At 44.9% G+C, this 22,617-nt stretch overlaps 1 long non-coding RNA gene across 1 annotated transcript in view; it reads left to right on the forward strand.

The window, feature by feature from the left end:
* LOC115088284 overlaps positions 1 to 22,617 on the forward strand; it is a 136,569-nt gene that overhangs the window by 72,162 nt on the left and 41,790 nt on the right. Inside the window, exons 2-3 of the long non-coding RNA XR_003855742.1 lie at positions 5,376 to 6,200; positions 6,867 to 6,940. This is a non-coding gene — a long non-coding RNA (uncharacterized LOC115088284). The remainder of the gene's footprint in view (positions 1 to 5,375; positions 6,201 to 6,866; positions 6,941 to 22,617) is intronic.

A 22,617-nucleotide genomic window follows, 5' to 3' on the forward strand; every position in this document is an offset into this window, starting at 1 on the left:
CCTATCCCAGACAGGATGTGGAACAGGAACTCAAGCACCAAGGGACAAGGAGGAACTGAAGATGTCTGAGCAAAGGAAGGCCGAAGCCTTAATAGTCTGTGTCCAGAGGATAGGACAGAGGTGTCACTGTCAAACTTGAATGGAAGCTGCCAGCACTTGGAAGGTGTAGCAAGCAACGTGGAACTCTGGACTCTAGAGAGTCTGAGGAGAAGTCGTTCATAACAATGGTCAAGGCACAGAGAAGGCAGTCATGGTCAGATGTAGCAGAGGTAAGGCTTGGAGAAGGCAGATGTAGTCAGTCATAGCAGTGGTCAGGCTTGGAGAAGGCAGGCGAGGTCAGGCGTAGCAGAGGTCAGACTTGGAGAAGGCAGGCGAGGTCAGGCGTAGCAGAGGTCAGGCTTGGAGAAGGCAGGCGAGGTCAGGCGTAGCAGAGGTCAGGCTTGGAGAAGGCAGGCGAGGTCAGGCGTAGCAGAGGTCAGGCTTGGAGAAGGCAGGCGTGGTCAGACGTAGCAGAGGTCAGGCTTGGAGAAGGCAGGTGAGGTCAGGCATAGCAGAGCTCAGGCTTGGAGAAGGCAGATGAGGTCAGGCGTAGCAGAGGTCAGGCTTGGAGAAGGTAGTTGATCCAGTAGACAGATGAGACGAACAAAGGAAACAGGAATCAGGAATCACAGGAACAAGACAAGCGCAAGGCAACTAGAACTCGGAAACTGGAACAGGAGACCAAGGCGATCTGTTGCAAAGGCAACGCTGAGGAGCACTGCCTGAGCTTTTATATGTTGAGGGAACTAATGTCAACATCTGGGTCCGTGGCCAGGTTCACGCCACAGGCCTTTAAAGGTTTCACTGGTGGGCGCGCGCGCCTAGGGATGGGTGCAGCACTGCCAGTGGTGTCTCTCCGCGAACCGTGCGGAGAGTCCCGATGGATAGAGGCATCCTGGCTGGAGGTCCCAGGAAGTGGAGCAGGGCTGGAGGTGCTGGTGGAAGTCCGAGGTCAGGACTGGTGGCCCACCGCCGCCAGCAATGAGGAGCTGGAGCCTGAAGCTTGTGTAGAAAGGTGAGAGGACCGCACCGCGGGGCTGTTGCGGGCGGCGAGCATAATAGAAATGAGCTGGGCTGATCCCAGATGCTCAGTCAGCTCATCCACTCTAGGCATTGGCTGTGTGTCGAGTTTTGAGACCTCGTTGACTTTTTTAAAGTTAATGCAGAACGTTATGCTCCCATTTGGCTTTGGCACCAGCACTATGGTTGTGGACCAATCACTAGTAGACTCCTTTATAACTCTGAGCTGTAGCATCTTCTTCACTTCAATCTCAATGATGTGGCACCTGGCCTCGGGAAAACAATAGGGTCATTGCCACACAACAACTCCAGGAGATGTAGTGATGTCATGCTGCACAAGGTGGGTATGACCTATTAGGTTTGAGATCTCCTTATTTTGCTCCACCAGCTGATTTAAGTCAGCTGTCTTTGTGGTGGATAGCTACTCTCCAAAAGGAATCTGGGTTTGGCCCCCTTCAGGTATGATCGGGATGAAACTCTTCTTTTTGCACCACTTCACACACTTATGCAATCCAGTTCATCAGAAGGTTTACATGGTGGATTTGAGTTTTCTTTCATTTATCTGGCTGGGTTATTTTGTAATCCATGGGTCCTGTTTTTTCCAAAACTTCATAGGGTCTTTGCCAATGGGCTAACAACTTGCTTTCTGAAGATGGGAGGAGGGCAAGAATGTGTTCCCCTGGCTGGAATAATCTTTGGATTGTGGGGCAATTGTAGCCGCGGTCTTGGATAGCATGAGCATTCTCTAGGCATAGGCAGACCACCTCCCCAGCTTGTTTTAGGTGATCCTGCATTGGGAGTCTGGTTCTCCCCGAGGTCCTCTTTATATTCTCAAATTTCACAAGCTATGTTCAAGATTCCTCTCGGCCTCCTCCCATACAATAATTCAAAAGGGAGAGAACCCCATCGAACTCTGGGGTACTTCGTGAATTGCAAACAGTACGTAGCATAGCAATAAATCCCAATCCTTGCCATCTTCATCCACAAATTTTCTTATTTGCTTGAGTATCTGATTTAAATGCGCAACAAGGTCATCAGTCTGTGGTTGATACATCGAGGTATACAGAGTTTTTACCTTAAGCAAGATGCAGAGTAGTTTCATTACCTTTTTATTATTATTATTATTATTATTATTAATAATTTTAACTTTATGTTTATTAGATTTTTTTAAATTACAAAGCACAAAAACTTTGATCAGAAACATGATTGGAAAAAACATTATCAAGAAATATCATTCCAATAATTAAACAAATTTTACAATCTCATTAGTCCACAAACAATAAGCGAATGAAAACAGAACTGCTTTGGTTACTTTCCTTCTGGGTGAACAATTTCCAGGGAATATCTTTTAGTCTATGGAATAGGGATGTGAATCATTTTTCTGACGGATGAAAATATCGCACGATATTTTCAAATCTGTTAACTATCGGGGGGTCCCCGATAGCGATAGGAAAACCCCATGAAATGTTCATGGGGTTTTCTTATTGTTTTGGGGGGGGGGGAGGAGAAGAAAGGGCACACAGAAAAAAAACCCCCCAAACCCACCCTGACCCTTTAAATCGAATTATTTAGAATCCCCCACCGTCCCAACCCCCCCAAAACTTTCCTAAAGTACCTGGTGGTCCAGCGGGGGTCCCGGGAGCGATCTCCTGCTCTCGGGCCGTGGGTTGCCACTAATCAAAATGGCGCTGATGGCCCTTTGCCCTTACCATGTGACAGGGGCTATCGGTGCCATTGGCCAGCCCCTATCATATGGTAGGAGCAATGGATGGCCTGAGCCACTTTTTAAGATGGTGCTGGCCGTCCATTGCTCCTACCATGTGACAGGGGCCGGCCAATGGCACCGATAGCCCCTGTCACATGGTAAGGGGAAAGGCTCATCGGCGCCATTTTGTTTACTGGAAGCTGATGGCCCAAGAGCAGGAGATCACTCCCGGGACCCCCACTGGACCACCAGGTACTTTAGAAAAGCTTTTGGGGGGTCGGGACAGTGGGGGATTCTAAATAATTAGATTTAAAGGGTCAGGGTGGGGTTTTTTTTTTTGGCTCGGGACAGCTGAAAAAAAAAGCGGTCAGAACCACGGGAAACAAAGATTTCCCATGGTTCTATGAACACGATACCGGAAATGATTCCAGAACCGATTCACATCTCTACTATGGAATAGGTTCCTTGGGTTTTCCCCAGGTTGTAGAACTCCTCACTGAAACTGCTGTTGGTAGGCTTCTGGGTTGAGTCCCACTCTCTCTAGAATGGCAGCCTTGACTTCCTGGTATGTGGGCCTCCTTTCTGGATTGGCTGTTTGGAAGGCATTGAATATTCCTTGTGAGTAGATTCCCCAGATAGGTAGTCCACCTATCTTCTGGCTGGTCTGTCAGTTGAGCTGAAAGTTCAAAGTTTTTCAGAAACAGTCGGGGTATTCTCCTGATGTCGAGAAGCACCAGTGACAAGAGAGGAGGGCTGGTCACAGTGGTCTATATGGACTTTGCTATCTGAGTTAGTACTGTGTTTTACTGATAACGTTTTCTCACATTGCTTGTTGCTGGTCATTTTGAATTTGTAGGGTGTTCTGAAATTGCTGCTGCCCTGGAGCAAGGATCTGTGTTCCTTGTTCCATCTTCCCTGTTTCCATATTATGTATCTCTCTCTGGGGGAAGGAGAGGAAAGGAAACAGAAAAGCCTGCTGGCTTATCTGACCCTCACTCACTGCTAGAACCTGACTGTACAGGCGGGGCTAGCCCCCTTGGCCTGTTGTAAATTAGACTGGACGAGTGGAACTGTGAGATCCTAGGAAAAAACAGAAAAATTATGTAGCTGGCACCACAGCAGTGCATGTAGCTATAATATATATGTTGTAAGTGATATTTTGATTCAGAAGACTGTACTTGTGAATGTTCTTTTTTTATGTAAAATCTGTTACACGTGCATAATTACCTTTTGTGGGCCTATAGAGGGTGTGGGAGTGTGGGGGATGGTGTGTGTGCAAGGTTGTAAGGTTTCCCTAGGGTATGTAATACCTGTCCCTTGACTAGGGGTTCTGTGGAGAAGTGTATGGTCAGTTTTTAAAAATATAGATTTATGGAGGGAGCTGGGCTTTATCTGACCGGCCTGGGACAGATACTGAATGAATTGGGGGGGAGGGGATGGGGCAGCACAGTAATGGTTCACACAGGGCAGCAACAAACTTAGCACCCAGTCCTCTGCCTCAGCCTCTGATTCCAGGGCCTATTTTGGAGACTGGGTCCCGATGCCTGGGCCTCGGCATGGACCCTGGCCTGATGCTGGGGTCTGGCTCTGCAGCTGGGTTCTGATGCCTGACTCCGGCATTGTGCCTTGGTCCGGGCCAAAGCTCAGGCATCGGAGCACAGTCTCCGGGTCGAGTCCCAGGCATCGGGACCCAGTCTCCAGACCAGGCTGAGACATTGGATCAGGAAACTTCCCAGCCCCAGCAAAACCTTTGGGTCCTGTGCCTTTGCTCGGGTCTTACATAGTAACATAGTAATGACGGCAGAAAAAGACCAAAATGGTCCATCTAGTCTGTCCATCTAGTCTTCGCCTAGGCCCCAGCGTCAAGCCTGGAACTGGGCCTAGGCTGAGCCCCGGTGTTGTGCTCAGATCGAGACTGAGGCCTCAGTTGAAGCTGAGGCACCAGTGTCGTGTTCAGGTGCAGTCCGAGGCCCCTACTTTGAGCCTCGGCCTATTCCCTAGGCGAGGCTCCATCCTCGGGGCTGGTTTTAGGCCCAACGTGTGATTTTTTTTGCGCTTCTCAAAACAAGATCTGAAAACCAACGAAATTTTGTTGGATTTTCAATATTTTCATTTTCAGAATTGCATTCAGGAGAAATGAAATGAAATAGGAAATTTTGTTGTTATTTCTTATTTCATTTCTCCTGAATATAATTCTCTATTACACATTGCGGATCTTTGCATAAACTGGGTTCCCGCCTGCTCTCCGGGCATCCCTAACCCTTCCTGCTGACAGCACTTTAAAATGGTGACAGCTGTTCATGGCATTTTCATTTCAGTACAACCATGGGACATAAACAGTGTTTAACTTGGTTCTCTAGTGGTATTTATACATTTGGGGACATACTCTGTACAAATGAATTCTAGCATTTCTCTGCCTTTTTACGTTGTGCCATTTATTTAACCCAAGTTGTTTTTTTATTTTATCTAATAGTTTCCCTCTGAAAGTGTAATGTGCTCTAAAAATTTATATCATGTTCACTTCTTGGTTTATTCTAGTTACATAATGCAATTTAATAGTGTGATGCCCTATAGCCAATCAATGTTATCTTGATATTTTAATTGTTTCAAGTTACCCCTGAAGAAGATGGAACTTTCAAAACACTGCCGTGTCGGGTGACATTTCAGCAATAGGAAAATCTTTACCTTAGTGGGAACAGGAGAATTTCAACAGCTGCACTGCACAGTATCATAAGAGACGGACACCTTAAAACAATATTTTTCCTGTATGGATTAAGATAAGTACAGGTTCTTTTCTAAAGACTTTGTTTTTAATTTTATATTATAAAATCCCATAAAGTGTATATTAATTACTTGTAAAATCCAATTAGACACAGCATTAAAAGTGCATTGTTACTCAACAATAACCTATCCTGGTCCCTTATTTTGTATTTAAAATCATAATATTTTATAATATTTGTGGACAATTAACTTCATCATTAAAGGCCTGATTTACTGAAGCTTTTGTCCTATTCTGTATCAACTGGAACAAAGCTTTAGTAAATCAGGCCCTAATTGTGAATTTTTGGTTAAGGAATTTGTACTTGCAATATACAGTTTTTGTCAATGATTATCAGCAAGGTATACTTCAAATCAGTATAACTAGAAGAAAAAAGAGTTTACATAATTTAGTTGATGCTAAAATGATTAGGATTACCCTATTATATTTTGATTTATATTTCCTTTGCTTCTCAGGTAATACTGTTGCCTGTCACCATTATAAATCTACGTAAAGTAAAACACTACTGTGTTGGCCTTCATTAAAGCTCCATGCAAGCCCTCTCACCATTACATGCAAAGAATCAATGCAACACAAGCGTGGCATGGACTTGGGAGAAGAATTGTGAAAGCAGGGATTATGACCAAATTAAAAGATGCATACCTCCCATTTCAAAAAGTAAGAAAATGTAAAATAACAAGACAAAACAAAACTATATTAGAATACAAAGAATACAAAGAAAAAGGAGCTTGATATTTTGAGCTAACAAAATAGTTAATGCCACTTTGTGATAATGTGGACAGGAAGTACTGCATCTGTAGTTTTTCAATTAAGTGGAAGTCATATCTCCCAAATGATCATGGATCTCAGTCAGATTTAGTACTCCAGGGTCTGAACAGTAATGTAAATAAATGCCGAGTTTTGTCTATAGATGGCAGCAGTCTTCTGCTGCAGCAATTGCACTGTTCTAGAGAATGTACAGCAAGGCTGAAGGTGAATATTGCTACTATATTATTCTCCTTTTTCCTAGCAAAGCAGGTTGAAGTCATCTAGAAGACTCTTACTGCTTCCATAGACAGGTTTTTTTTCCCTTAAAAGTATTCCAAATTGTTTCCTTTTACTTGCTTGACATTTCCAGGAGCAGCTAAAATGTATCACTGAGCACTTGACTGTACTGGATCCAACGCTGACAAGTTATGAGGCTCAATTTGGCTTTTCAAAGTGATACATAGCAAGTTGTCTATGAGATTGGGTGGCTAACCATGTGATCAGGTTACAGATAAAACCTGTGTATCTGGCCATTTGCCTTATGCTGTTTTTTTGTTTTTGTTTTTTTTACCATAGGTTTGTTATGCTCAATTTCTTTTGAGTATCCTGGCATATCTTCAGTAGCTCAGTCATAATTACCCTTCAGTTAGGTAAGTACCCCACATTTCTTTATTTCTTTTATTTATAATTAGTTGAGTCCATGATAATATAATCTTACTTCCCTTAAATCTTCTCATTCATGGCCTGGCTGACTTAACTCGCCTCCTATTTATTTTTTGTTGTGTGTGTCCTGTGTATCATGACTTGATTGTAAGCTCCAACAAGTAGGAACCATCCATGATGTGTCTCTGTACAATGTTGTGTACATCTGATTTGTGCTATACAAATCATGATATTATTATTATTAATATAATAATGCTGATGCAGCTCATGAATGCTGAATGATTGCTGAAGGTGGGTAGTGCAGTTTTGCTTTTGAAGTTAATGGTTGTTTTGGGGCCTGTTTGGAGAGCAGGACTCTCAGTTTGGAATCCTTGAAGGGCTGGGAGGACTTTCAGCTTTTCTATCACACCCTGAATGGATGGGTGTCATCTGAAGTATTTTTTGGGACTTTGGTTAAGTTTTTTGAGATTTCTTGTGAGACATTTGGTTTTGGGCCTGGAAGAAGATTACAGGGAAGTGTTTTTCTTGAGGGAACCATGATAGGGAAGACTCTGCTCCTCCATTCCTCACACTTAGAGTTGCCAACTGGCTCCAGATTTTCAGGCCAGGTTGATCCAGTCCTGGTTTTACTCCCCTGCATGCAGGTACTTATATTCTTGATTTTCTTATGGAATGCTAAATAGGTAAATCAGAATAAGTCCCAGCATGCAGTGGGGTAAAACCAGGACTGGATCAACCTGTCCTGAAAATCTGGAGCCAGTTGGCAACCCTACTCACACTTGAGGTTGATGGAATGATGGTGACCCGCTGGAATAAATTCCTGGGTATGGGTTCACTTAAAGCAGAATTTAGGTTTTGAGAAGATCTGGAAGGAAGATTTTTGCTGCTACCCATCCTTCCCTGAAAGTGGGACATCTGGAGAGCTGTGGTGTTCTATGCTGGACTTTTCCTATGGAAAATCTTGTTGATAATTTTTGAAGAGGAGAACTGGGAGTAAGACCCTTTGAAACTTTCTGAGGACCCCCATTAGGAGTCTTCACCCTGGAAGAGAGAGAGAGATATTGGGAAGACTGTGCATAGGCCGAGGTTTGTGTTTTTCCACCAGAATTTGGAAGGGGACTTTTCTGCCCAAACAAGGATACCCCTGTCTACTTGGGAGCCTCACTTTTCCCAGACCTGGAGGGTGAGAGTTTCCTGGCATCTGTGCATCGAGAGACCCTTGTGCAGATAGAGAACAGAGTGAGACCTGTAAATTCCATCTATTTGCCAAGAACTGATGTGAGCAGTGCCAACTATCCATGCAAGAACGTTTACAGTAAAAGATTAATTTTGGTACACTCAGTTTGAGCCTCGGGAGGTTTTTCTTGGTACTCACCTCCCTTAACAGTGAAAAGGAACGGACACCTCTTCCAGGTTTGAAGCACAGTGTCACCCCTACCACCTAGAACCTTGGGGGAGATAGTTCTTCCCCCCACCCCCCTGGCCAGAAAAGAACCTGCCTTGGAGTCCAAGAGAACTGTGTGAGAGTGTGTGGAGTTTGGAGTATGGCCCCCAAGAACCCTTTGAGCTTTCTGCAGATATACCAGCTGCAAGCAGGGGTTACTTGGGTCTATGGGAACAATGCTTAATAAATGAGGCCCAAAATGTGTTTTTCACCTGATGCACAACGGGTGCAAACTTTGATCTTTTGAGGTATCTATTTAAAATCTGATCTTATATCCTTGTTTCTTTGATATATGAAAAGCAGGATGGTAAGGTATTCTCATAAAGGCAATGAGAGAAGCCAGCACATTCAGTTATTTGACTTCCATGGCCAATGCTTTTTAATTTTTTTTTTAGCTTACATATGTAGTCCTTTTAAGGGCATAGAATAACAGGAAAAATTCAAGAAAGTGGCATTTTCTATCTTCAAACTCCTTGCAAGAATTTTCTTTCTTTGCCTTTGAAAAAAAAAAACAAACCTTGCTGAAAAGCTTCCCATGGTTTCTTTACTGTTAAGCATCTAGCTTAGTTCTTAAAAGTGGATTTTACTACTGTTTTCAGCTCTCAGAGTATGGAAAACCTATAAATTCCAAAGCATCTTATTAAAGCAGTTTTCTAAGTAACCAAACAAAGGACTGAAGAAAATTCTGTGCTAAACCATGCAGGTGAATTCAATGTCCAAACCTTGTAATAATTTTGATAAGGAAAATAGAATGTGATGTGCGTGGAATATGCCTTAATATTTGTAAAGTATGCCTTTTACCTGTCTTTGCCCTGCTTTGTCTGCAATTGCTGAAGGCTTTTGTGACAACTTCTGACTCATGCTATACTCACTTAGGCATTCCTCAGTACATGCACAGTATTGTAAACACAGAGCTGGTTCTTTTGAGCAACAGCTTTCTGACTCAAGGGCAGGCTGTTATACCTTGTGAAGTTCAGTTCTTGGCTTCTGCCCATCTCAAAAGTGTTTTCCAGTGCTTGGAATAGAGATGCACCAAGCTACACAAAAGTAGTTTGGATATTCTGTCAACCGTGATGCTCAGTAGGGTATGTAGAGATTTCAGACAGGTTGCCATTTATCTTTTGAATGCATTAAATATTATTCACCAGAAATTAGCAATTGTCCAAACTGAAAATGAATACTTATGCCATGAAGATAAGGTTGTTTTATCAGAATAAATATACCACTTTGCATCATGATACATCACCAGCAGCTACGAATGTGAAAATGCTTAGTTAACTCACATAACATTTAAGATTGTTGTCAAGAAGTGAAGAAATCATTCTCTCGGTGCCTTGCCAGGTCTAATATTCTACCGGCCTGTTCCATGCTTAATGCAAAGAAGTAGAGTTTGGCAGAGTATATTGGCAGGAAAGTAGATAAAAAGAAGAAAAATATAAAATATGCTGATGATATAGTGGAATTGGGAAAAGGGTTAAGTTTGGCGGTTTCTCAGAGCAAGACCATCTATCAAGGGCTATCAGGGAAAACAGTGAGTATAGTTACCCTTTCAACCAAAGTATGCTGCCAGTACCTGTGATGACTCATTCTCCTCCTGTTTGATAAGGGAGGTCACACTGGAGGACCAGGGGCTGCCACAGGGACTCAGTCCCTGTGCTCGGTAAGAGCACAGCTGCTGATAGAAGCAGGGTCCAACACAGCTCTATTGCAGCTCTGTCACTTCAGAGCAGAGATGAAGCATCTTGGGGGACAGAGTTAGAAGTAACTAATTAAGGTGGAGAGATGGTACCTAGAGGAGAATCACTATGGGGGTGGGGGCAGTGTTGTAAGTTTGTTCTCTAAAGTTCTTTTGGCAAGAGATGGTTGAATCCTAATTGTAACCCCCTTTATTCTTGGTGTCCCTTTTGAGTGCTGAGAGGTGGTGAGTTATACTGCTACAGCCCCAGAAACAGTAAAAGTCCTCCAGAGATCGCCAGTGGGGACCAGATTTTTCTCTGGGAGACCTAAGGGGAAGACTTGCTACTATGTACAAAGTCCAATGTTCACGCGTTGGCTTTGGTTCTAAATTATAAAATTTATTGTAAATCAAGCACAGAAAAAAAGAAAAAAAACTTCCAAACAGTTACTTGAATCAAAAACTCAGCGAACACTCTTCTTTGAACAGGAGGGATCCTACTCATCCACAGCTTTCAGCCCCAAGGCCTTCGGGGCAGCGTAATGTATAATCTATTCAACAGTACTGGAACTTTCCCAGACCAGAATTTTACCCGTTTTCTTAATAGGGTGTCCTCCTGCTGGTAGGCCACAGGCTCTCCTCAGCTTGGAATCTTTCCTATTCCTTGCTGTAGAATTCCTAGGATGCCTCGTGAGCCCTGTCTCTTCTCAGGACCTACAAGATAACACTAAACAGATGACTGGGGGCGTCGTATATAGAATCTCACTCACCATACTCAAACCGCATGGCGAGCATGCACTTCCCCCTTATATTATCCTATCTTCCTCATATATCTGTAACTCTTCTGCAAGCATTACATCATCCCTTTTAGTACCCCTCCTTACAGAGGGCAAGAGTTCTGCATCTTACACAGGACTCCCTGAACTTTGGCTGAACCCTAGACAGCAGGAACCATCCAGAAAGCTATAAAATGTATTGAAGCATGTTTGTGACCCTTAGTAGGGTTTGTGACCCTTAGTAGGGTTACACCTTCCCCTGGAAAAGAGAAAATGGGGACCTTAAGTACAATATAATAAACATGTGATAAAATACACCCAAAATATACTCTTCATCATTCAAAAAACCTTCCAAAGCAGTAGATCCAACTCCAGTGGTTTCTATATCCAGCATAGGGCAGCACCTAGGATTCAAAAGTTAAATGCATCATGCCCCTTACATGAAATCACAATTAGTACAACACAATAACCACATACACTACATAGCCTTTTCCCTCAGCAAGGAAATTGACCACCACATATAAATATCAGTTGTATTCTGAAAGGAATCCGAAAATATATTGCAAATTTCAGAGCACAAAGAATTTTGGTACTTAACCTCTCCCTACAAGGACATGAATGATACTACCACCTGGACTCAAGGGAGCAATATAATCATTGATTTTTAGTAGTCAATTGGATTAACATCACCTCTGATCCCTCTGGGCATCAGCAGGTAACCTTGTAAAGATCCCTTGTAGGGATGTGAATCGTGTCCTCGATCGTCTTAACGATCGATTTCGGCTGGGAGGGGGAGGGAATCGTATTGTTGCCGTTTGGGGGGGTAAAATATCGTGAAAATCGTGAAAAATCGTGAAAAATCTAAAAATCTAAAAATCGCAAAACCGGCACATTAAAACCCCCTAAAACCCACCCCCCGACCCTTTAAATTAAATCCCCCACCCTCCCGAACCCCCCCCAAATGAGTTAAATAACCTGCGGGTCCAGCGGCGGTCCGGAACGGCAGCGGTCCGGAACGGGCTCCTGCTCCTGAATCTTGTTGTCTTCAGCCGGCGCCATTTTCCAAAATGGCGCCGAAAAATGGCGGCGGCCATAGACAAACACGATTGGACGGCAGGAGGTCCTTCCGGACCCCCGCTGGACTTTTGGCAAGTCTCGTGGGGGTCAGGAGGCCCCCCACAAGCTGGCCAAAAGTTCCTGGAGGTCCAGCGGGGGTCAGGGAGCGATTTCCCGCCGCGAATCGTTTTCGTACGGAAAATGGCGCCGGCAGGAGATCGACTGCAGGAGGTTGTTCAGCGAGGCGCCGGAACCCTCGCTGAACGACCTCCTGCAGTCGATCTCCTGCCGGCGCCATTTTCCGTACGAAAATGATTCGCGGCGGGAAATCGCTCCCTGACCCCCGCTGGACCTCCAGGAACTTTTGGCCAGCTTGTGGGGGGCCTCCTGACCCCCACGAGACTTGCCAAAAGTCCAGCGGGGGTCCGGAAGGACCTCCTGCCGTCCAATCGTGTTCGTCTATGGCCGCCGCCATTTTTCGGCGCCATTTTGGAAAATGGCGCCGGCTGAAGACAACAACATTCAGGAGCAGGAGCCCGTTCCGGACCGCTGCCGTTCCGGACCGCCGCTGGACCCGCAGGTTATTTAACTCATTTGGGGGGGGTTCGGGAGGGTGGGGGATTTAATTTAAAGGGTCGGGGGTGGGTTTTAGGGGGTTTTAGTGTGCCGGCTCACGATTCTAACGATTTATAACGATAAATCGTTAGAATCTCTATTGTATTGTGTTCCATAACGGTTTAAGACGATATTAAAATTATCGGACGATAATTTTAATCGTCCTAAAACGATTCACATCCCTAATCCCTTGTATACTGCATGACACAAGGGTCAGCATCCATCAATCCTTGGTAATTGACAGGGAACATCCAAGTTAAACAGAAAATATGCTATTCCCCTGGAGGTAAAAAATGTCAAAATATTGAATAGACAAATGTACACCCTCAATCAGAGAGAATATCCATGTTGATGATGGTTCTCAGGGGAGAACCACTACATCCCCTAAAAGAAAACAGGTCAAATTGTCTCCCTGCAAGAAAAACCCCTGAAGTCACTAAGGCTAAGGTAACCATAACCAATTAATAATTACTAAAATGTCCACAAGCTCCTGAACCAGTCAATCAACTTCAAGGATTTACTCTCCAATATATAGCAAGTCCCATAATTATAGATGATTGGTACTTATACCAGGCTGATGATTTTATTTTGTTCATGCTTGTAGTGAAACAGCAAATAAAAACAACACAGTAGAACATAATTAGTACCATTAGCCATGTATCAAGAGAACTTGCAGGTAACAAGAACATCAACTGGAATAATCAGCTATATAGCATAAACAGTCACCAAGGAGGTCCCAGAATAGGGGCTATGCTAGGATGAATCTGGCATTTGGATGGTATTGTCTCCAGGCAGGATCCGGGATACCGACAGTATCCTCTTCTGACTGTCCAAATCCATGATCTCCACCACGTGCTTCTGCACACAGCACCTCACCTTCCATTGGCGGCAATGCATTCTGGTGGTTTCCTGGACCATGGGGTGATTCCATTCAAGCCCCCTATAACAAGGGTATTTTTAGATGTGACTGTAAATTTCAAATGCCACCCAGTCATCACATTCCAACTCTACTACATACATGATGGTGAGGGGCACATATGGGTAGGTCATGCCCCAGTAGTCCGCCACTATGCGCCATACCCATCTTTCTTCACGTGACCAATTGGGTAACCAGCATTGACCTGGGCAACCCAGAAATACCCACAGCTCACGTAGCAACTTTGGACATATAGGTATGGTGGATAAATTCACTGTGGCGCCTTAAGGCACCACCCACTTCCGCAGCCTTGCCCATGTACTCCCACGGTGGACTTCATGGTGGTTAAATGGTCATTCTCCAGACTGATGATAAACCACACTGGAGAAGCACCAGCCACCAATTCTGGCTCAGTAAAAGTTCCCATCGCAAGGTCGACATAATCCTGCATTGTTACCAATTGCGGCAGTCCAGAACGTGCAGCCCTCCCCAGTGAACACATGACACTGCTGGCTACAGAGGTGGTCTCTGATCTCTGAATACTTTGAGCCTCCCAAGCTTCTATGCAGTCAGCCAAAGTGGGGTTTGGCTCGCTGGTTGGAACCATATCTTGGATGTACAACAAGGTCTCTTTTATGCAACCTCAAGATCTTAGGCCTTGGTGTAGCCTGTTGGGGAACTAAAAGAGCCTCATTTCCCTGCTCTTCCCGGGAGCTATGGCTACTTGGTAGTGGAGGTAACTCAACCAGATCCCCTCCTCCTGTAGCTCCCTCCACTACCTGATCCCTTTGTTCCACATCACTGACCTCCTGAGACACTGGAATATTGGGATCAGATCTTCTCAGTGATACTAGGGGCAGCACAGGAATGGACTAATCCAATGGTTCTCAACCCTTTTTTGGCTGGGACACACCTGACAAATGGTTCTCACATGCATGACACATTGAACATGTGACCATCACGGGGCTAAATGTAAACATGCACTCTGCATCAACAGGAATCCTCTCAACCCCCAGCAATGAGTGCAGAGCAGATCTAGGGCATTACCCGTACAACTCACCATACAAAAAAGATATTCTGGTTCTGATGACATCTCAGTAAAAGCAAAACAAACTCCCTTTACTACCAGGCACAATAGCCTTCCTTATGAAAAGACAGTAATTTACCACTAATGCATATCCTATTGAGAAAACACAACAAATAAGATTGATACAAATGCCTACATGCTAGTAAAATACCTCACCTTGGTCACACACCCAGAACTGACCTTCACCAAGTACAGAAAAAACACAAATTATAAATATGGAGACAGAAACTGGAATGGAAAACCAAAAAAGCCACTCTGCATGCAGTGCGAACCTGGAGAAATGGAAAGAGAAATATAGCACCTAACATAATCCCAGGATCTGCAATAATGCACACAAACTAACCTGCACAAAGTTACACCTGTATTATGGAACAAACGCAAACAGTAACAACCCTATCTAAGAAACACAACTATTAAACCAGGCCCTAAACACTAATACATTTCCTGTTGGGAAAACAGAATATGCCAAGCTGCTACAGAGCCCCACACAGAAATAATTGTAAAATTATACCAAAAATGTTACAAAACAGCTGCTGAACAGAATAATATTGACTTAAACACTCATAAAAATTATTAAAACATGTCCAAATATCAATAAAATATTTCAAAACAGCAGACATCGCATAATACCCAATAATTAAAATGGCAGTCAATCAAGAAAAATACATTTAAAAAGCCACCTTTACTTACCCTCTCCAGCAACTCTCCTACTCCTCTCCCTTCCAGGCCAATAGCACTCACCTGAAGCAGCAAGGGCTGCTGAAGCTCTGTCCTCAATCTTCTTCCTTAGCAACCACAACCAGTCACTCACAACACACACATACCCCCACCCCCAATTAGACCCCACGACCAGCCTCGGTCTCTTTCACACCAGTCATCTTCCTGACCAGTCTCTCTCTCTCACACAGAAACACATCACATTCCTGACCAGTCTCGCTCTCTCAATCACACAAAAGCCCTCACACCCCCACACACAAGCTCTCACCCATTCACACCCACACACAAGAGCTCTTACCCAGGCTTCCATTCACACCTACAGACACAAGCTCTCACCCAGGCTTCCATTCACACCCACACACACAAGCTCTCACCCAAGCAACCATTCACATCAGCTCTCATCCAGGCTTCCATTCACACCCACACAAGCTCTCATCCATTCACACCCACAGACACAAACTCTCACCTATGCACCCAATCACAACCTCAGATACAAGCTGTCACCCAGGCACCCATTCACACCAACTCTCATCCAGGCTTCCATTCACACCCACACACACACTAGCTCTCACCCAAGCACCCATTCACACCCACAAGCTCTCACCCAGGCTTCCATTCACACCTACCGACACAAGCTCTCACCCAGGCTTCTATTCACACTCACAAGCTCTCACCCAAGCACCCATTCACACCAGCTCTCATCCAGGCTTCCATTAACACCCACACACACAAGCTCTCACCCATTCACACCCACAGACACAAGCTCTCACCCATGCATCCATCACACCCACAGACATAAGCTCTCACTTAGGCACCCATTCACAACCTCAGACACAAGCTCTCAACCATGCATCCATTCACAGACACAAGCTCTCACCCATACATCCATTCATACCCACAGACTAAAGCTCTCACCCATGCATCCATTCACAGACACAAGCTCTCACCCAGGCACCCATTCACACCCTAAGACACAAGCTCTCACCCAGGCACCCATTCACACCCTCAGACACAAGACCCTACCCAGGCACCCATTCACACCCTCATACACAAGCTCTCACCCAGGCTTCCATCATACCCACAGACAAAAGCTCTCACCCAGGCACCCATTCACACCCTCAGACACAAGCTCTCACCCATTCATCCATTCACACACAGACACACCAGCTCTCACCAAAAACAACTTCTTCCTTCAATGCAGGGATGGGCTCCAGTTCCGCCGCAGTTTTAATCCGGCGGGCCTTCTTTATTCGGCGCCACAGGAATGGGCGCCTCAGTCGAGGGTTGGGTTTCCTCTTCACCGCTAGGGGTCGGGTTTTCCTCTTCACCGCTATGGGGATGGGCTCCCGTAGCAGCCTTGCACCATCGGGGTTGGGTTTTCCTCTTCACCGCTATGGGGATGGGCTCCCGTAGCGGCCTTGCACCGTCGGGGTCGGGTTTTCCTCTTCACCGCTACGGGGATGGGCTCCAGTAGCGGCCTTGCATCGTCGGGGTTCTACATTGCCATTCCTCCCACCCCACTCCCGGGCTATGCCGTGCCTGCCTCACCGGCCAATTAAAGGCTTCCTCCCTTTTTCCTACTCCCACTGGCAGGTAGAAGGGAGGAGGCTTCCGATTGGCCTGCACGGCGGAAGGCAGAATGAAGGAGGCTTCCCATTGGGAGGTGGGGGTTGGAAGAAAGGAGGTTTTCAATTGGCCCGCGGGGGCTGGAAAAAGGGAGAAGGAAAGTACAACGGGGCAGTGGGACACCTGGAGACGCGACACACCTGCCGGTGTTTGGCGACACACTGGTTGAGAAGCTCTGGACTAATCAATGAAGGGAGGTTCACTACTTACAGGCTCTTGTAGGAATCTTTGGCTGCCCAACTATCAGACTCCATCCCAGGTGAAAAGCTGGACATCCTGGATTTATTTTATTTATTTATTTTAATTTTTCTATACCGATGTTCCTGTAAGAAAACAAATCACACCGGTTTACAATGTAACTACAAAAACTATGTTCTATGTAACGCTAAGGAGCGTTACATAGAACAGTGAGGCGATTAAATAAGGAACGAGTTATAAATTAACATATCGTAACTGTGTCTTGTCATATCGTATAGCTTAACATATCGTAACAAATCATAACATATCGTAACATATCATAACTATAACTTAACTTATCGTATAACTCAACTTATCGTCATATTTTGAAACAGACAAGGTGTCTTAGAAGCGCGCTTAGGACAGGTAACTGAGACAGCATAACATAACCAGACATATCATAACATAACTTGGCATCTTAGGGAAAGTGAGGGGAAAGATGACTAAGAAACATAATAGGAGCGAAATTGAATTAAGAGACATAATGGGAGTGAAATTGACAGACTGTGTCGACTGATTGGGGTGTCAGAGGAGGAATTAAGAGTTTGACATGGCTAGAATTAAGAGTTTGTGATCGCTGGAGTCTGGCGTCTGGGAAGGAAAGAATTAGGAGTCAGGATCTGCCCAATGTCTCAGCTGACAATGTCTCTGGCGCAACACCAGTCTCTAGAGGCAGTATATCTTGTAACCCGCTAAGGGCATCGAAAGTCGAAGGTGGCACCAATTCTGGATGAGGTTCCGAGGAGTACAGGTGGTAGGCACACATTCTACCCAGGCAATGAGTTTGCTGCCTCTGATGGACTGTCTGTTCAGCCAATACAAATTACTTTTTGTTACCACTTGATTTGTTCTTGAGACTGAGGAAGACATGCCATCTACACCTCTGGCCAAAATGGTGCTCTGCTTGCGGCACTCCCCACACGCTCTTGATACCTAGTCACAGCCTCAGGTTTGGCTTTCGCCCTACCACGTGTGCTGACAAAACAGTGGGTTGAAGTCCTCAGCAAGGGTGAGCATGCTTACTTACAGTTTTCAGGTGGAAGCAGCAGCTATCCTGAAGATATTTTAGCTGGAAAGCTCCAAAAGTGGCGAAACCTGCAAAAATTGAAAAAAATGGCAATCCTTCACATTGAAAGTCAGAACTCGATGTGGACACAGTTTTTTCACTTTCCCTAGGGTCCCTGTTTGGGTGACTTAATGTAACCCCCTTTTTCCTCAAGGGTCACCTTCAAGTGCTGCAGAGGTGGTGAGTTACACTGCTGCAGCCATGGAAACAGTAAAAATCTTCCAGGGATTACCAGCAGGGACCAGATTCTCTCTGGGAGGCCCAAGGGAAAGACTTACCACTATGTACAAAGTCTAATGTCCACACCTTGGCTTTGGTTCCAAATTAGAAAGTTTATTATAAAAAAGAAAAAAAAATCTTCAAAACAGTCTCTTGAATCAAAAACTCAGCGAACACACTTCTTTGAACAGGAGCGATCCTACTCACCCACAGCTTCTGCCACAAGGCCTTCGGGGCAACATAATGTATAATCCATTCAACAGAACTGGAGCTTTCAGAAACCAAAGTTTTACCCCTTTTTTTTAATAGGGTGTCCTCCCACTGGTAGGCCACAGATTTTTCTCAGCTTGGAATCTTTCCGATTCCTTGCTATAGAACTCCTAGGATGCCTCACCAGCCCTGTCTCTGCTCAGGACCCACGAGACCACACTAAACAGATGCCTGGGGGCATCTTATATAGAATCTCATTCACCATACCCATACCCCATAGATAGCATGCACCTCCTCCTTATATTATCCTATCTTCCTCAAGCTTCTGTAGCTCTGCAGCAAGCATTACCTCATCCCTCTTAGTACTGCTCCTTACATAGGGCAAGAGTTTTGCATCTTACACAGGACTCCCTGAACTTTGGGTGAACCCTGGACATCAGGAACCATCCAGAAAGCTATAAAATCTGTTGAAGCATGTTAGTGACCCTTGGTTCGGTTACATAATTATGAGAAATATTGGATAGAAATGGAAAGAGAAATATTGGGAATTAAAACTGGGAAATTCCTCAGTGGCTATTCATTTGGAATGGACATAAAATTATACCTGCTAATGTGATTTTTTTGGCATTACTGTAATATAAATATTTCTCTAGTGGTGCTATTACTTTGCTGTGCTCAGCTAAATAACCTATGGCTTAAATCTCATAAGACATATTTACTGTTTGTTGTTGAACCATTTTCACCAGATTGCTTGGATGGTACTTTTATTACTTAATGTAAGTTTGCACTAACTGAAATCCCATTATTTGTTCTCTTTCCATTAACAGCTTTTGCTGATTAAAGAAGAGTAGATCAATTTTTGCTGGATAAGTGGCAATAGTAAGGCTGGTGATTTTCTTTGCCTGTATGTATAAGGGAACTGCTGGATAGATTTATAAGAAACCTCAGAAGTAAAAGTTTAACCCCTGCTAGGGGCACTTGAAACAAGAGTCCCGATGTTGGGGGTTTTTGATCCTGGTACCAGTTCTATGGGTTCACAAAAATGATTGGGTAAGATGTAGGTTTAAACGAGATTCAGAGGACACAGGTATGGGTTTCTCTGCAAGACAGGGGAAATATGAAAAACACCACTTGTCCATTGGCTCCCTAATTGCTTCTATAGGCCTGGATTTAGACATAAATTCTCATATGCAACCCAACTATCTTATTGACCATTTTCCCACTGCTGCCCCAATGAAGCCCTGTACTACCTCTGCTAGTAGTACATTTCAACTAGTACCATCTTCAAATTTGCTTCTTACTAAACTTAAGCTAATCTCCCTTCTCTGCCATATTACCAAATTTAGGGCCTCATTTTCCAAGGAGTTACCTCACTCAAGCCCCTCACTCAAGCCCCTCCTCAAGAAACACAACTTAGATCCTAATGTACCAGCTAATTTCAGACCCATCTCTAACCTCCCATTTGTTGCCAAACTAACGGAGAAACTGGTAAACACCCAGCTTTCTGAATATCTTGAAGACCACAAGATCCTATACCCATCGCAATATGGGTTCCGAAAATCACGCAACACGGAAACCCTTCTCATTTCACTTACTGACCATATTATCATGGGGTTAGACAAAGGACACTCCTTTCTGTTGGTCCTGTTGGACATCTCGGCGGCATTTGACACCGTCAACCATACCATCCTGCTGGATCGCCTAACAGACATCGGCATCTCCGGATCTGCCCACAACTGGTTCAAGTCCTTCCTCAGCAATAGGACTTTCAAAGTCAAAATCAACAATAAAGAGTCACCCCTAACTAAATCAACTCTTGGCGTACCTCAGGGTTCCTCCTTATCTCCTACCCTCTTTAATATTTACCTCCTCCCCCTCTGCCAACTGTTAACAGACCTCAACCTAATTCACTATCTGTACGCAGACGACATGCAGATTCTAATACCGATAACAGAATCAATCTCAAAAGCGCTCACCCATTGGAACAACTGCCTTCTATCCATCACTAATCTACTCAACAGTTTAAACCTGGTTCTTAATGCCTCCAAGACAGAGCTGCTCCACATATCCTCAAACGAAATCAATATCTCCCCACCATCTCCACACATCTCTCACATTACTTGCAAGCAGGTTAGAGACCTTGGGGTAATACTAGACAATCGTCTAAACCTTAAGAAAATGGTCAACACTAGGGATGTGCATTCGGATTGACCGCATATGGAAAACGCAACTCAAATTTTTTTTTTAACTTAAAAAAAAGATGGGGCGTATACGAGCAGATTTCCGACATAAATGAACATAGATATGTCGGATACGGCGAATCGCCATGCGCGCGCTTTCTCGCCGCCATTACCTGCGACTCGAGCTCGGAGCCCCGGATTACCTGAAAATGGCGGCGCCCCTGCGGTAACCATGCCAACCTGTCTGACCCTGTCCTGTGAGTCTCAGTGACTCACAGGAAAGGGTGGGGACAGGTCGGCATGGATACCGGAACGCAGCGAATCTGCGTTCACCTTTTCAGAGAAGCACTGAATGCAGCGAATCGCGCTGTCATTCCGTGCTTCTCTGAGGATTTCCTGACGAGCCAGCAGCACTATAAAAGCAGCAGCAGCACGAGGACTGACGGACATTTTCAGCGATTCAGTGGGGAGGTGGGATTGGGATCGTGCTGGGTGGGCTTAGGCAGGCTGAGGCAGAGAAGATAGCAGAACCCGATTTGATAGACAACACAGAACAGAACCAGATTTGATAGACAACACAGAACAGATTCTTTGTTAGGGAAAAAAAAAAAAGAACATTCTTATTGAGTGAGTCTGTACATTTTATCCTGGGCAGTGCCAGGCAGGGCTGGCAGTACTCTGCCTCATATTTGCTATTTTTAAACAGACTTAAAAGCATTCTCCTTGAGTGGTTCAGTGCTGGCTGGGCAGCAGTTCCAGGGCTGGGAGTACTCTGCCTCATATCTACTTTAGTTCTATGTGCACTGCAGTGCACACAGACAGACACATTCCGTGCATTGCCAGGCAGACAGTGAGGCAGTGGGCATTGTAAACAGAGTGAACATTGCCCTTCAGCGAGTCTGTTACATTTGCTATTTTTAAACAGACTTAAAAGCATTCTCCTTGAGTGGTTCAGTGCTGGGTGGGCACTGGGCAGCATTTCCAGGGCTGGGAGTACTCTGCCTCATATCTACTTTAGTTCTATGTGCACTGCAGTGCACACAGACAGACACATTCCGTGCATTGCCAGGCAGACAGTGAGGCAGTGGGCATTGTAAACAGAGTGAACATTGCCCTTCAGCGAGTCTGTTACATTTGCTATTTTTAAACAGACTTAAAAGCATTCTCCTTGAGTGGTTCAGTGCTGGGTGGGCACTGGGCAGCAGTTCCAGGGCTGGGAATACCCTGCCTCATATATACTTTAGTTCTATGTGCACTGCAGTGCACACAGACAGACACATTCCGTGCATTGCCAGGCAGACAGTGAGGCAGTGGGCATTGTAAACAGAGTGAACATTGCCCTTCAGCGAGTCTGTTACATTTGCTATTTTTAAACAGACTTAAAAGCATTCTCCTTGAGTGGTTCAGTGCTGGGTGGGCACTGGGCAGCAGTTCCAGGGCTGGGAGTACCCTGCCTCATATCTACTTTAGTTCTATGTGCACTGCAGTGCACACAGACAGACACATTCCGTGCATTGCCAGGCAGACAGTGAGGCAGTGGGCATTGTAAACAGAGTGAACATTGCCCTTCAGCGAGTCTGTTACATTTGCTATTTTTAAACAGACTTAAAAGCATTCTCCTTGAGTGGTTCAGTGCTGGGTGGGCAGCAGTTCCAGGGCTGGGAGTACCCTGCCTCATATCTACTGAAAAGGAAGCTTGTTCTCTGTGCACTCACTGCACACACACAGACACATTCCGTGCATTGCCAGGCAGGCAGTGAGGCAGTGGGCATTGTAAACAGAGTGAACACATTCTCCTTCAGTGGTTCAGTGCTGGGTGGGCAGCAGTTCCAGTGCTGGG

The sequence above is a fragment of the Rhinatrema bivittatum genome, chromosome 3 (assembly GCF_901001135.1).
Source record: "Rhinatrema bivittatum chromosome 3, aRhiBiv1.1, whole genome shotgun sequence".
Taxonomy (NCBI): Eukaryota; Metazoa; Chordata; class Amphibia; order Gymnophiona; family Rhinatrematidae; genus Rhinatrema; species Rhinatrema bivittatum.